Genomic DNA, 14426 nt, shown 5'->3' with positions numbered 1-14426 from the left:
GCCCAGGACTCCATAAAACATTTTATCATCATCATGACCAGTATGTAGAAGAACCAAGCCAAAGTAAAGCCTCCATGTTTTCCTCTTATCAGTATCAAAATGTTTCGATTCAACATATAATCTCAAAAGAAATAAAATCTGGATATGAAGCCAAAGAATGAACTCATGAATAAACAAGCTAAAGTCCATTGTAAACAAATCAGCTCGTAAGTCTTCAGAAGTGGAGAGGAGAAGAACGGGGGAAAAAAAAGTTGCATTTGCGTCAAATGGCACATTCTCACATGGACAAATGTTAACAGATGGTGGAAACAGTTACCTATAGCAATGTGTTCTAACTATAGACTCGAGTCACAAAAATAAAGTACATACAGGTCAATCGCTAGGCGCTCTAATGACATGCAAATGAACCCTAGCGGCAAGCACTAATTATCAATTTCTACCGCAGATCATTTATTGAACAAGGTCACAACGGCTTACCAGTCAAAGAAAAGGCCATTGTAAGTTCAATGTGACCAGGAGGAGAGATGGATGGAATAGGAGACATGAGAAAAGTCTAGAACAAATAATACTTAAAGCCGATTGTGGGGAGGAGCACCACGGAACCCAATCTTCAGGAATTATGGAGGAGGCTCCTAAACATAACAAAAGTCTTTAATTAGGGCACAGTAAGTCATGTCTGCAGGGTAACCTCTTTGGAACTAGTATTGAGATGTACATGTAGAAATTTAATTCAGGGACGACATGATGACTTAATCTGTTGGGGGGGGGGGGACCTTTGTGTTAGAAAAAACAACTTGTAAACTTTGAAAGAAGTCTGAACTTTCCACAGTGGAAGGTTCTGGAGTTGATTTTGATATGACTTCGAGATATGTTCTCACAGTAGAGCCTTCTTATGAGCTCAGCCAACAATCACAAGTTATCTACAACCTAAAAAATGAATTTCAGTAGCTATTTAGGAGGAAACTATCTACAGAAGATTAGGTCACACTTTTCCATTCTATTCACTTAGGGAAAAAGATCACGAGAAAGTCACAATTGTGCTACAATACGTCAAATTCAAGAACCAAGAAGTAGGAGGTTTGAGCCAAGACTGAAGACTCGTGTTGATGTTTACCCAATAAATGCGATGACATTGTTTCCAGTTATCTGCCGCTGTTGTTGTTATGTCTAAGAACAATTTGGCATGGGTTCGACACAGACCAGACACAAGTATGGAGTGTCACTTATGAACATAAAAGAACAGACCCACAATCTGCACTCTGTCAGCATGGTTGGAAGTGCCATTCGCACTATTCACGACATATCTCAAATCAGCAGAACCAAAGCAGGTATCAGCCTCAAAATAGCCGCATGTTACACGAGGCTGCATTCAATTCATTGCCCATGGTCTGCAAGGAGCTGTGTGATCCGTCCAGCAACATGGGGTTTGCTATTTAGAGCAAATCTGAAAAGTGATATGATTGACGCCTAGCTGACTTCTTAGGTTTCAGCCAGATAGATGAGCAGAAATTCGAGTGGATCCACAGAAAGTAGTAAAAATATACATCGGGATTTGAAACATGCAAAAGGAGTAAAATAAATAATAGCATCACAGGTTGCAAAGTTACACTTATGTTATAGAGTATGAGCTGCATTGCCATTAACCATTTTTAATTTTGTCATTTCTGTTTTACAAAGTTTCAAAAACCATCCAGATTTACAGACAAAAAGAAGCAAAATTAGGTATAAAAAGTATAAAGGATCAAAACATAAAAGTAGCAATGAATACCAGCTAAAAATGTAAAATAACAATTTCTAGAGACCCAAAAACAGGAAATGATTTGCAAGTAAATTCCCAAGATCAGAGACTAACCTCCCAAGATCAGAGACTATCCTCCCAAGATCAGAGACTATCCTCCAACAACACTACAAACCTAAAAGCCAATAGCCAACCTGTACTAGTACAATAAGCAGCGACCACACCGTGCTTTTTACTGAGCATTTGATGGGTTGCTAGGCAGAAGAGTATTGGGGCTACTCTGGAGATTACCCCAAGTAAAGGACCATGCACCACGCTTTATAATCAAACTGAGGGAAGATTAAGAAATAGAAATCGCATGACCATATTCACAACTGTAATAACTGCGGCCTTATGTTATACGTCTTCACGCCATAAAAACTTCAGATAAATCACCTATTCAGAGGTTTAAAACCACCCGTGGTAAACACAGAAATCATTTCTCACATTCCGATAAAGCTAAAAGAAGTCACTTATTACAGAAAGGTAGAAGCCAAATTGTCATTTTTGGAAGTTTTCACAATTTTAATTGGAATTACTTTTGGTTCTCCATAACAAGAGCATGGATCCCCCCGGCTAATCAATAGCCATTGATTAAAACAACAGGAGAGCTTATTTCTGTATCTACGACACGCAAGCCTGGGAAAAAAACTCAACTGCCTCCCTGCAAATACACACGCTGTAACCAACCTTGGCCTATAGAGTTCAATGTTCCAGGGAATTTCGACACGTTTTTCATTCACAGACTAGGAGATCAGGAGTGTTCAGATGGAGGGTTCGGACACCTTTTAAACCACGTTGTATAATTAACTCCTAGATAAGAGAAGTCAAAATATTTGACAGCCTCAAAACTGATATCACGGAAATACCTGCAACGTCTGGGAAAGGTCAACGAGAGCTAGGGCAGATATTCAGGCAGGACGGAGAGGTAGGTTATATACAGAAGTGAAGTTATTTCCAGTCAAATTAGAGTTTATTATAAATTGCATAAGGCAATGGGAAATGACACAGACTATATACAGACTAGGTGAACACAACCAAGACCAACAATACAGACTAGGTCAAAACAACCAAGACCTACTATATAGAGACCAGCAAAACAACCAAGAGCAACTATACACAGACGAGGTCAAGAAGACAACCAAGACCTACTAGATAAAGACTAGGTAAACACAAGCAAGACCTACTATATACAGACTAGGTCAACACAGCCAAGACTTACTATACACATAGACGAGGTCATGAAGACAACCAAGACCTACTAGATACAGACTAGGTGAACACAACCAAGACCTACTATATACAGATGAGGTCAAGACAACCAAGACCTACTAGATAAAGACTAGGTCAACACAACCAAAACCTACTATATACAGACTAGGTCAACACAGCCAAGACCTACTATACACATAGACGAGGTCAAGAAGACAACCAAGACCTACTTGATACAGACTAGGTCTTGGTTGTGTTCACCTAGTTTATACAGATGAGGTCAAGACAACCAAAACCTACTATGCACAGACGAGGTCAAGACAGCGAAGACCTACTATATACAGACTAGGTCAACACAATTAAAGACCTAACAGTGTGAATCATGTCCTTACTGGACATCTTTGTGCCTTTCCTGTTGGGGGAGGTCGTATTGAGCAACGTTAACTTGGATGAAAATGAATCCATCTCAGTAAGAGTCAAAATGCAACCGGATCAGAAAAGAAAAAAAAGCAATCCTGCGATGCACACAACTGCAAATCATAAAACAGTTATTAAATCTAGAAACATCCAAATGAAATGAGCCATTTTAGGCTCCCTGTTAGATCTCTACATCAGAAGTCTAGTGTATAGTGAGGACAATGATTTTTTTTCCCCATTAATGACAAACCTATTTTTTGAATGAAACTTTGTCACGCTCATTTTTATCCTCTCCTAACTCAGCATAACGGCACATTTTGGCGCCTGCAGATTATCAGAAATTAGATTCTTGAAGCGGTCACAGCCGAAATCCCTACAGATCTGAAAGTCATGCACTGAACCCAATATCTGTGAAAGCAGTATGCCTTCCAACGCACTCCCACTGTGCACGTTTTTACTACACGGAGTAATCGCGCTCTGACACAGAAATCCTAATTCGGCGCACCATTCACAGTTCAGACCTTGCTTCGTTTTCTTCCTCCTTTATTTCGCGTTACAATAATCCTATTGGAGAGCAATTGTTGTATTTAATATTCGAGCCCTCTTATGAAAGTGTTTTCCTATGAAAATGTGTCGGAGTTGTTCAGATAATACGTGTGCATGCTGTGAGAGGGTAATGCCTACACAATAGCCCTTGCCGGTGCCGTAAATCTCTTCATTAGACAACTACATATTACAACGGATCGACTTAACCGCTTCTTTCCTTAAAGGGGCCATTTGCGTTAACAATCTCGCTTTTTTTTTTTTTTTTTTACACATTAGCAAAGGATTAGCCAGAATAAATAAAGTATTGGCACCACCATGGGGACCGGCTATGCTCCTCTACACCCAAAAGCTAGAAGATAAATTCAGCACTAAATCACCAGTGCGAGAGTGGGCAATCAGCTGGCAAAGTAGCGTCTTAATCCAAACACCTCCAAGTTATTGGGTAAACAAGACGTGAGGAGCCCTTGGAGGTAAAGCAAGAGGAATTCCAGTTCCCACGCTCCACAAAAGTTGGCCAAGACACACAACTAGTCCGAGTATTTATGCAGCAGTCGCTCTCTGTGACAAAAGTTACTTTGCTCGGTGCTTCGGTATCTTTACTTATCCGTGTAAAGTGCATTTTAATACAACTTGCAAATACCGAGCTCTCGCTCTCTTAGTAAGACCAAATGAAATGGAAAAAGCCCACACTTAATGTCACGGATTTATACTTTCAGGAGATGAGAAAACATAAGCCTCACAGAAGCTTTCAGATCCTAAAACGCCCATTATAGTTATAGTTTTGTATTCCCTTGCAAAACACTAAATAAATTATATTTTACTGGAAAGATTTGCCCTGGGTAGATACAAGCATGAGAACAACTTCCAGCTTAGCTGTAATCTATAGATTAGAACTAAATTAGAGACGATATGGAATAGGAAACAAAAGATGCCAAACACAACCGGTAAGACAAGAGAGAAAAAAAAAGAAGTCTAGGAAAAATGTAACAGAAATAAAGAGTTTTTACCTTTTTTTCTCTCCTCCGTTATCAGTAGAGCAGCCTCGAGTTATACAGTTACATGCATGAAAGATATTGATTTTCCAGGTTACAAAAGGTCTGAAAACCTGACTAGGGCACTGCCAAGTATTTTCTTATCATGGCTCCTTGCTGTTGGGAATGTCCTTTATATTTGCAGATCGGGTTTGGCAGCTTTGAGCGGCGAGGGCATATTTTGAAAGAATGAATGGTCACCGACTATCAAGTAACGGCAAAACTATAGCAAAGGAGGCCTTGTCATCAGTCCTAAGAGATGCAGCACACATGCTGTGATCAAGAGTCCTAAGGCTTGGAACGAAGCTCTGACATAAGTGGCTGCGGCGGGCGAGCGCAGGAAATAAACACAATTCACCTCGCTACATCCAAAAAAAGAGAGACAAATAACTAATTTACTCCACCTTCCTCCTGTCCGGTCACTGCCAGAAAAACCTCACCGATCCAAAATCGATTTTTTAATAATTTGTCCTCTAGCATCCCAAAAAAAAGTCAGTTCAAACACAAATCACTTAGTAGAGGAGGAGCACCCCAAAAAGATCAGCTCCCAGGGTCTACACACATGGAGTAATGTCTCCGCTCAACATTTAGGAATAAGGGACTGAATACAAACAAGAGTTGAGACTTCACACATTAGAATGACCATCAACAATCATCCCCAAAGGCAAGGAGACCATCAACACAAGGCAACCTACGCCTACAGGAACCCCCCTGCACATCCTGGCCATTGCTCCATCCCCCCAGCTACAAAGATCCCTTTCGCCCGCTTTGTCCTCCTTTGTGGAGCATGCACTTGGACCTTCTCCACGTTTAAATACTTTTCCCTCCTTCAAGTACACTTCCAAAGTGCGAAAAGAACATGTCCTGAATATTAAAGAGTCTAAAAATAAAAGGTCGACTTCTGGAAACTCTGCAGCTCCTTTGTGTCCTCCCGTTAGGAATGCTTAAGGATTGCAATAATGATGATTCTTTTATCAAGTAGAAAAGATAAAAGGCTGGTCACAATTTAAAAAAAAAGAAAAAAAATTACATCGAAAGCCAAAATACTAGGAGCGAAAAGAAAATGCCATTGTTGTTGTTTGCAATCTACAGCGTTCTTTTGTAAAATACTATGGAGTGGGGGCTTTCTAAAATCCTTCCTGTCTCGTATGGCGCATAAATCTGTTCTGGCAGCCTGACCTTTAGACAAAAATTACACCACCAGGGAGAAACACTCCAAGAAATGCTGTTTAAAGTCAACAGCGATATCCCTCCACTCCCATGGCCGCCATGCAGCCCCCCACCACCAAAGTGCACTTTTCATGAAAAGTACCTGTTGGAGCAAATAAGGTGACTGCAAGATAAAGCTGCACTGATGGTTACATTGTAAAAGTGATGGTGACCGCTCGTAAAACAGGAATTTCAGTAATTAAAATGGATGTAAATCCCAGACGCAAGACTGAGACCAACCCTCCACCCACCCTTACCCCTTCCCAATTCTCACAAATAGCCAAAATTGGCAAAATAAAAAAATAAAAACTAAATACATTTTATACATTCACACAGCAATCACACATTTACATACTTGTGAAATAGTAGGAAGCAGCTCTTAGGTCAATGCTAGTATAAAACACATAGAAATCTAATAGGTGTAAGCTCAACCTCCGGCTGCTGCAGGGCACAGTGTAAGCAACATGTTAATTTGTAGTAGTGCGGAGACAATACAAGAGCATGAGATGGATTACATGTAAGCAGTGAGGCATACACATGCAAATAAGTCCGGCTCCACACTGTTTCATACAAGTCAAATTAGTGGCTGTGAAATCTGTGCCAGTGTCCCATGTTGTCCTCCGTCCTCAAAAGGAACAACTCTCGTAAATATGAGGCTATATAATAAACCTTCTACTTAAGAGCCTTTTCAACGAAGCAAAGTAGCGAGGAATTACCAAAAGGTCATTCCACCCCACAGCTGCCAAGAATCGCTCTCGACAGTAACGGGTGATAGAATATTCTGTCATCTGTGTCCACAGCAATAATCGGACAGAGGCGTCGATTGATAAGAAAATACTGAGACGGAACATGACGTGCCACTGAAAACCAACGTGAGACGTTATCAGGAGCTCGCGTCTCCTCTCACCGATCACTACAGGGATTCAACCTCTCCACGGGTACAAGGTGAACCGTGCAACCCAGGAAAATAAGACCCCAACACCTCGCGATGTTCTAGCAATAGAATACGAGAGCAGCACGCGAGACCGCCCCACACAAGGGCCACAAATTAATTTGGAAAACTGTGTGACCCTAGAATGCCAACTCTACAGTCAGCTATGAAGCTACAGTAATACCTTAACCCGTTACCCCAATACGACAAGGTGAATTTATCTCAACATGCCAAGACTGGCATGACAGCACATTGCAGCGCGTGTCTGCAGCCATCCTTTTCCACCCTTAACTGGGAATATGGGTAAAGGAACAGCTGAGGATGAAGGGAGGAGCTGGGAGATGATGGGTGGGATGCAGTTGCTTTAGATCATCATTCCAACAACACAGGTCAAGGTTTCAACACCAGGACGTGGGAAAGATATATATCTTTGTACCGTGTTACCCAGTAGATAGAAAAACCATGTACTAAATTGTCCAACCGGGGTCTGTATGTGGGGGAGAAAGGGCAAAAACTTAGAACAAGGATGAATTCTCATCGCCACACAATAAGAAAAAAAAAAAAGAATAGTTGTACCTGTGGCCAAACATTTTTGTATCCCCGGTCATAGCACTATAGACATGAAATTACTTGTTTTAAAAGGTAACTTCAAATCTCAGAGAGACAGAAGAGTCTGTGAGTATAAACTCATGAGGACCTGTGACACTCTCAGTGCAGGAATGAATGTTTTGCATGGATTTATGTATTTTTATATCAATTAAGGAATTTGCTCCTCAGACCTTCTGGGGTCATCACAACATAGAACCAGACCCAATCAGAGGACCATAAAATATTAAGACTTCCTTATCTATGAACTGTTCCAATATCTATTGCCTTCCTTCTCTCTGTGCTGGGTATAAGTATGGGGTTCTTCAGATTTTACATTAGTCTTTACCTGATGAAGAGACCTGTGTAGTCTCGAAAGCTTGTAATTTGTTACCATCTTTTCAGTTAGCCATTAAAACGTATCAACCACTGAGGACTCTCATGTCTAAATATTTTTTGAACAACATAACAAATCACTTTTTACAAAGTTGAGGGTGCACCAACCAAAGCCACTCTTAGAAAACAGAGTAGCTGCTAACAATCACATACGTAGTAAAAAACTCCGATGGTGGTTCGAACTAATGGAGGGATCATTGGAGAAAACATTTTTTCTAAAACCTTAGAAGAACACAAGTCTCCATATGGCCTGAGAACAGCAGACGTCATAAAATGGCACAAAAACATTAAGGTTTATTATATATATATATATATATATATATATATATATATATATATATATATATATTGTCCTTCCTTTCTTAATTGAAGTAATAGCTACTTTAGTCTATTTTTAAACTGTAAACATTTTGCCACAGTTGACGTTCCAGACAAAAGTGAAGACCGAGTTGTCCTGTTTGCTTAACAAACCAAGAGTAATTGTCAATCAAGCTGCGAGCGACCTACCTTCACACGGCTGGACGAGGAGATGCAACGTCTCCATCCGCAGACCTCGAAAACTGGAGAACCAAGGAGTCATCCATAATGGACGTCCAAGACCCGTTGTCCCATTTCTGGTCTTACGTATGGTAACCAAGACAAATAAAAAGATGATGGAATATTTAGAATGAGGAGACGTTTTACCAAAGGTAAAATAAATCTAATGCACATAAAATGGTGTATTGTAATCAAAGACAAAAAAAGAGAGAGGGGGCGATCAGGACTAAACATAGCCGTCCAGGAACAGGCAGCATTACAACCAGAACAGACCAAATTATTTTTACCCTATGGCAAAGATTCTTGGATTAAAAAAAAAAAAATCACTTTGTCCTTTGTACTTGACCAGTTTCCCCGGAAATTCTTGCAAATTGGCTCACTGACCCTGGGAGTGACTGAATGGATTTGCAAATGTCACAGAGCCTGCCCTCCTCTCCGAGCCATGCTAGTTATGGCAACTAAATGAACCAAGATGCTACGTGTTCGAAGGACGGGTGGGGGGCAACGACGCTGAGCAGGTGCTTAAACACTTTAAGGGAGGATGTCAAAAAGCAGGTGCAAAGATAAAAAACATTCGCCCAATGAAAAAAAAAAAGCATCACACTCGATAACTAAACTACAGCAATCACAATACAAAAAAAAGCAAATAACTCGCAGGAAAACAAAGCACAAAAAAAAAAAATACAAGGAATCACCGAGCAGGATTCAGGGACAGAGAGACAGGAATTACATTTTATCTCGAGTCAAGAATATCTCGTAAAAGCATTTGCTTTTTGTTTGTTTTTAGCCATAAGTTGAGGAGGCCCCCGTGGTGCAGCATGGGACATCATCTGTAACAACGCCAACATGTTATTCTACACTCAACAGAAGGTAGAGGAATCAGGAGAGCTCATGGCCGACTCGAAGCCCGACGCTGCACTTATATCTGTGGGTAGAGAGACTAGAGGGGTCACAGAGAAAGAAAAATGGCCGTACAACGACTATATAGGGAACCACTAAAGGGGGCAAGCAGGAAGGGGCTCAACAAGCGCCAAACATTAGGACAGTATAGGGAATAATATGGATAACGAGGGGCGACAACTCGGAAAGAAAGTGTTAGAAATAAAGACTAAAAATGGAGGGAACATACTGAAAAAAAGGGGGTTATTTGTGGCAAGAGGGGGCCGTAAGGCGAGTCCAATACATAGGAGAAAGACAAAAAGTAAAAAAAAAAAAAAATTAATAAAATAAAGAAAAAAAAAAAAAAAAAATCAGGGGACAGGCTGGGAATGGTGGGTGGCCTGTAAGAAGAGTATGCGCAAGAATGGCGATGGAGAGCGTAGAATGGCTGCTTTTTCCCACGAGTCAGGAACAGTATATAGAATAGCCATAATTAGCCCGGGAGAAGAACAGACGTAAATAGGAGATATAACACCCCCATCACACCGCCCCCTCCCAAGGCAATAAAAAAAAAAAAAAAAAAATTATACAACCAACAAATGCAAATGTCAACTACTGCCAAAAATGTAACATTAAAAAATAAATTATATATACACTGTATCTGCTCACGAATTGTAAGAGTCCAGTAGATATTACTATTTCCTGCAGCTATCGAGCATCCTGAAAGAAATCTCAGATATAATTTATTATTAAAAATATAACAGGACAATTCAAGCAAGTAAAAACTACCCGGGCCAAACCATGGCAGTATAAATATATATGTATAAAAAAAAAAAAAGTTTAAACGGAATAATAAAAAATTGCATCTAACTTGTCGCTGCTCTGCATGCCTGCATCTCTCCGCAACAAAAAAATTACAGGTAGAAAAAAAAAAAAAAAAGATCTATTGCTGCAACACAAGCAGATTCATAAAGGAAAGCCTGCATATTTCTCAGGGAATGAATCAGGTCGCTCATACAATGGCACATTGTTGGTAAGGACCCTGACTCCTCAAGTTACATCAATGTTTGCCAGCCTCCCCAATGGCGAACGCTGCTCTACAAGAAGTGTGTTCATTGTCTATGGGATGTCATTATTTCGTTTTTCCTGTAATTATCCAGGCAGTTCCGCATAAAACAAAACAAACCCAGAGTTCTAATTTTAATGCCACCGTTAAACATCAAACCATGAAAAACAAGAACGAACAATATATGGTATTGAACCCTACCCAACAGACTGTGAGAGGTGCACGCTATCATTAAGTACTTGGATGAAAGAAAAAAAAAAGAAATGGTATAAAATGAAAAAAAAATAAAAATAAAACTGAGCGAGGATGAACTATAGATCAGCAGCAATCCGACTTGATGTACCATAATGAAGAAAATGTCAATCACGTGGCAAAAAAATAGTCTAAATATGGAATAAGTGATAAAACGTACTTACTGCAGTTTACGAAACGTCTCATTAAACTAGAAAAATGTCACCGATTCAGTACGGAAATGCACCAAGCAAAGAACGAGCTGAATAAGGGATCAATAAAAAAATATATATATCAGGGGCTATAAAGCTAAAAGGTGCAACGAAAAACAGCAACGTCGTAAACTCGACCATCGGATCAATTACCAGGTAGAGGAGGATTCTCCAGGTTTGGACCATGAAGGGTTAATACGAGGTAGGTCAGAAGGAAAACCAATATGATGCTGGTTCCCAACTGTACTGGCAACTTTGGCTATTGGGCAACATACATGATGGCCCCTTGCCCTTCTTAAAAGGGAAACACCCAGAGAGTAGATGCTAATGTGTCGGATGCTTTTGACATTAAAACTCGACTTGCAGGGCGATAGATTGGGATCTCAGAACTGGATGGGAAGGAGGGTTGTGCGTCTCTTTGAAGTTATATCAATAATAAAAAAAAACCTTCCAGAGCCAAACCCTTTAAAAAAAGGATTTTTATTGAAAGTTCAAAGTTAAAACCTGAAATAATAGCTTTCTTTCAAGATAATTTCCACTAACATCTTGGGTTTTTCTTTTCCCAAGGACCCAAAATATAAGTATGTTGCATACAAACTCCTATGCGGGGGTTGAATAAACCATTAAATGTGCCCAGGTTAAATGTAGGTCAATGATCTGTACAGCGGCGTGACCAGAGGACCTGGTATTAGGTACAGGTATCACCTTATGGTATCCATTACATTTGCAATGCCGATTCAAGGGCTAACATCTCTCTAAAGTAACCGAAACCACTACTGGAGGCAACAGAATTGTGAAAACGGCATCAAAATGGGTACTCATGGTTGGGATTTATCAGTAGGGGCACCCATCATGGCAACGCGTGCCATAAAATATCAAGAAAAATCCTAAACACCTACGTGAAATTGGTGGCAGCAATGAATAAGAGAAATTCGTAGCAGAAAGACCAAACTCTGCTTGATGACGAAGTCTTACCCCATAATTAATACCCCCCTCATTCCTTTTCCATTTTATTAAATACACTCAAGGAATTCTTGTAAACTGCTAGGCCAGGCCGCTAACAATAGAACTATCAATTTCACGTAGGAAAAAATAAATAAATACATCTGCAATCCCTCCATAAATTCATTTCAACTTATAAAACAAACTATGGAGCAAGTTTAATACCTTTCAAATTCTCAACTTACAGTAATAAAAGAGATAGCACGTTAGACAGACTATAGATCGCCTAGCAGGAAATATCACTTTTGGCACAGACAGAAGAGCCAAATGCACTGACTGCTGCTCTGAAGCCTTTTGCTTAACAGGAGAGTACAGAAGGAAAAAAAAAAAAAAAAGGCCTGACGCACTGAGGTTGGACCTATTTTACATGGTGTCTCCAAGCTGCACTAATTGGGCCCATCGATTTTTAAAACATTGTAACGAAATGCATTAAAAAAAAAAAAAAAAGCTGGAAATTAAAGGCTGAAAATTCTGTGTCCTGATATTTAGAAAGTTCAATGTATCAGTTTACAATGTATCGATGCGACACCTGTTTATATTTGTTATTTCTGTTTTTATTGTTTACACACAATGGGAATAAATAAACAAAAATGTTGAACCTAATAACGTCACTACCAGCACAGTCGTGTGTCACAGGGTACAAAGCATCAGTGTTACTGCGCAGCGGCTATAAGTACCGCTATCGAGCCCATATATCACAAGATAAGGAATTCAGGGGGGCATAATAAAGACGGAAATAAATGTACGCAGGCTATAATGGCAGAAGGCTTATATGTCAGTATTGACGTCCCCAGATTAAATAATACCGTCCCCCACAGTGTGCACCGCACAAGGCGAGATGCTGGCTTCACGTCATTAAATAAAACGCTTTATGATAAGGCATGGGTGACGATGGAAGCGTCTGAGGCCAAACAGAACCCACTAAACCCACTAATAGGTCCTTTCCCCCATACACAGCTCCATGCTTAAAGGTCACTTTTCATGAGCTCTAAACAGATTAGCTCCTTTCAAGAGCTCTGTCCAGAAATGTTTCTTGGTCAATATGAGCACAAAACAGCAGACGCTTCCATTCAACCTCCCCCTCTGCCCCATTTTAACCATCCCGCTCCCCCCTTCCTCCCCTCGCTCGCTGCCCCTTTGGGCCTCTATTCTGTAGAGAAATGCAAGCCAGGCTAAAGTTTTCTCCAATGAGCCAGAAGCTGGATGAGCTTTGATATGGTAATCGACCCCTTGGAACTGTAAGAATTCACACTTGCATTAATTCAAACAATTTGTGCAGAATGATGTGAAATGGCACCTCTCTTAGTGGCAGCAACAAAGAGGAGGGGGCTTGAGAAGAGGCTGAAAAGAGAAAAAAAAAACCCAAACAACAGGGCATTTGTTCTGCAGGATCCTTTTGTGCAGCAGGATATTTATGTGCAAATATGGCAGGGGCACACCTGAGCTGAGATGTTGGCACAGGGCTTCCCATCACTGGCAGCAGCCTGCAGATTGCACCTCTCCATCTCATGCCATGCATGGTCCTGCCCTTCTCATACAGGAGAGGAAGGTCAGATCACATCCATTGTATGGGGGGGCATCAAGCCCTAGTGAAGCAATGCTGCGACCATAGGCAGCGGTGGGGCCCCCTCCACCCTCCTCGCCAGTCTGAGGGATGTGGGTGCCTTTGCCTGGCACCATCTGCTAGGATTTTCTTTACCTTCTCCCATGCCTGGCAACAATAGCACTGTACTATACCAACCCATGCAGGCGGGCATGTAAACTGGCATAACTAGTCTCCCCCTAATAGTATGGCCAAAAACGGAGCCTTAAAATAGTAAATCAAACCAGAGGGCAGTGTAATGGGCATAAAGCATCCATTGCCCGAGGCTCGGCCTGTTCCCCTTTGTCAAAGTTTGGGAAGTCAGACCCCAGATTGTGTCTGGCTCCTTCAGAACAAAGGATCCTGCATGTAATTGTTGCCATTCCGACCACTGCGCCGGAGCCAGTTCACATCTGGCTGCATTTTCCTGTAACCCCTCTGCTTGTCCCAAGATACAAGAGCAGCCCCGCCGCCCCCCATCTCCACAGACCCTGCCACCCCCCCCATCTCCACAGACCCTGCCGCCCCCCATCTCCACAGACCCTGCCGCCCCCCCATCTCCACAGACCCTGCAGCCCCCCATCTCCACAGACCCTGCCGCCCCCCCATCTCCACAGACCCTGCCGCCCCCCATCTCCACAGACCCTGCCGCCCCCCATCTCCACAGACCCTGCCGCCCCCCATCTCCACAGACCCTGCCGCCCCCCCATCTCCACAGACCCTGCCGCCCCCCCATCTCCACAGACCCTGCAGCCCCCCCATCTCCACAGACCCTGCAGCCCCCCCATCTCCACAGACCCTGCAGCCCCCCAT

At 41.6% G+C, this 14426-nt stretch overlaps 1 protein-coding gene across 20 annotated transcripts in view; it reads right to left on the bottom strand.

Annotated features, from left to right (window-relative positions):
- The window catches only part of ADGRL2 (adhesion G protein-coupled receptor L2), a 196076-nt gene that overhangs the window by 179467 nt on the left and 2183 nt on the right, over positions 1–14426 (bottom strand). For 2 of the 20 annotated variants that reach the window (XM_069735780.1, XM_069735784.1), the window contains exon 2: positions 8612–8723. The exons of the other annotated variants lie outside the window; for them this stretch is intronic. The gene's annotated coding sequence lies outside the window, so the exon portion shown is untranslated. The remainder of the gene's footprint in view (positions 1–8611; positions 8724–14426) is intronic. 20 annotated transcript variants of the gene reach the window in all.

Source organism: Ranitomeya imitator, chromosome 8, assembly GCF_032444005.1.
Source record: "Ranitomeya imitator isolate aRanImi1 chromosome 8, aRanImi1.pri, whole genome shotgun sequence".
NCBI lineage: Eukaryota > Metazoa > Chordata > Amphibia > Anura > Dendrobatidae > Ranitomeya > Ranitomeya imitator.
This window is presented reverse-complemented; position numbering and strand designations above follow the sequence as displayed.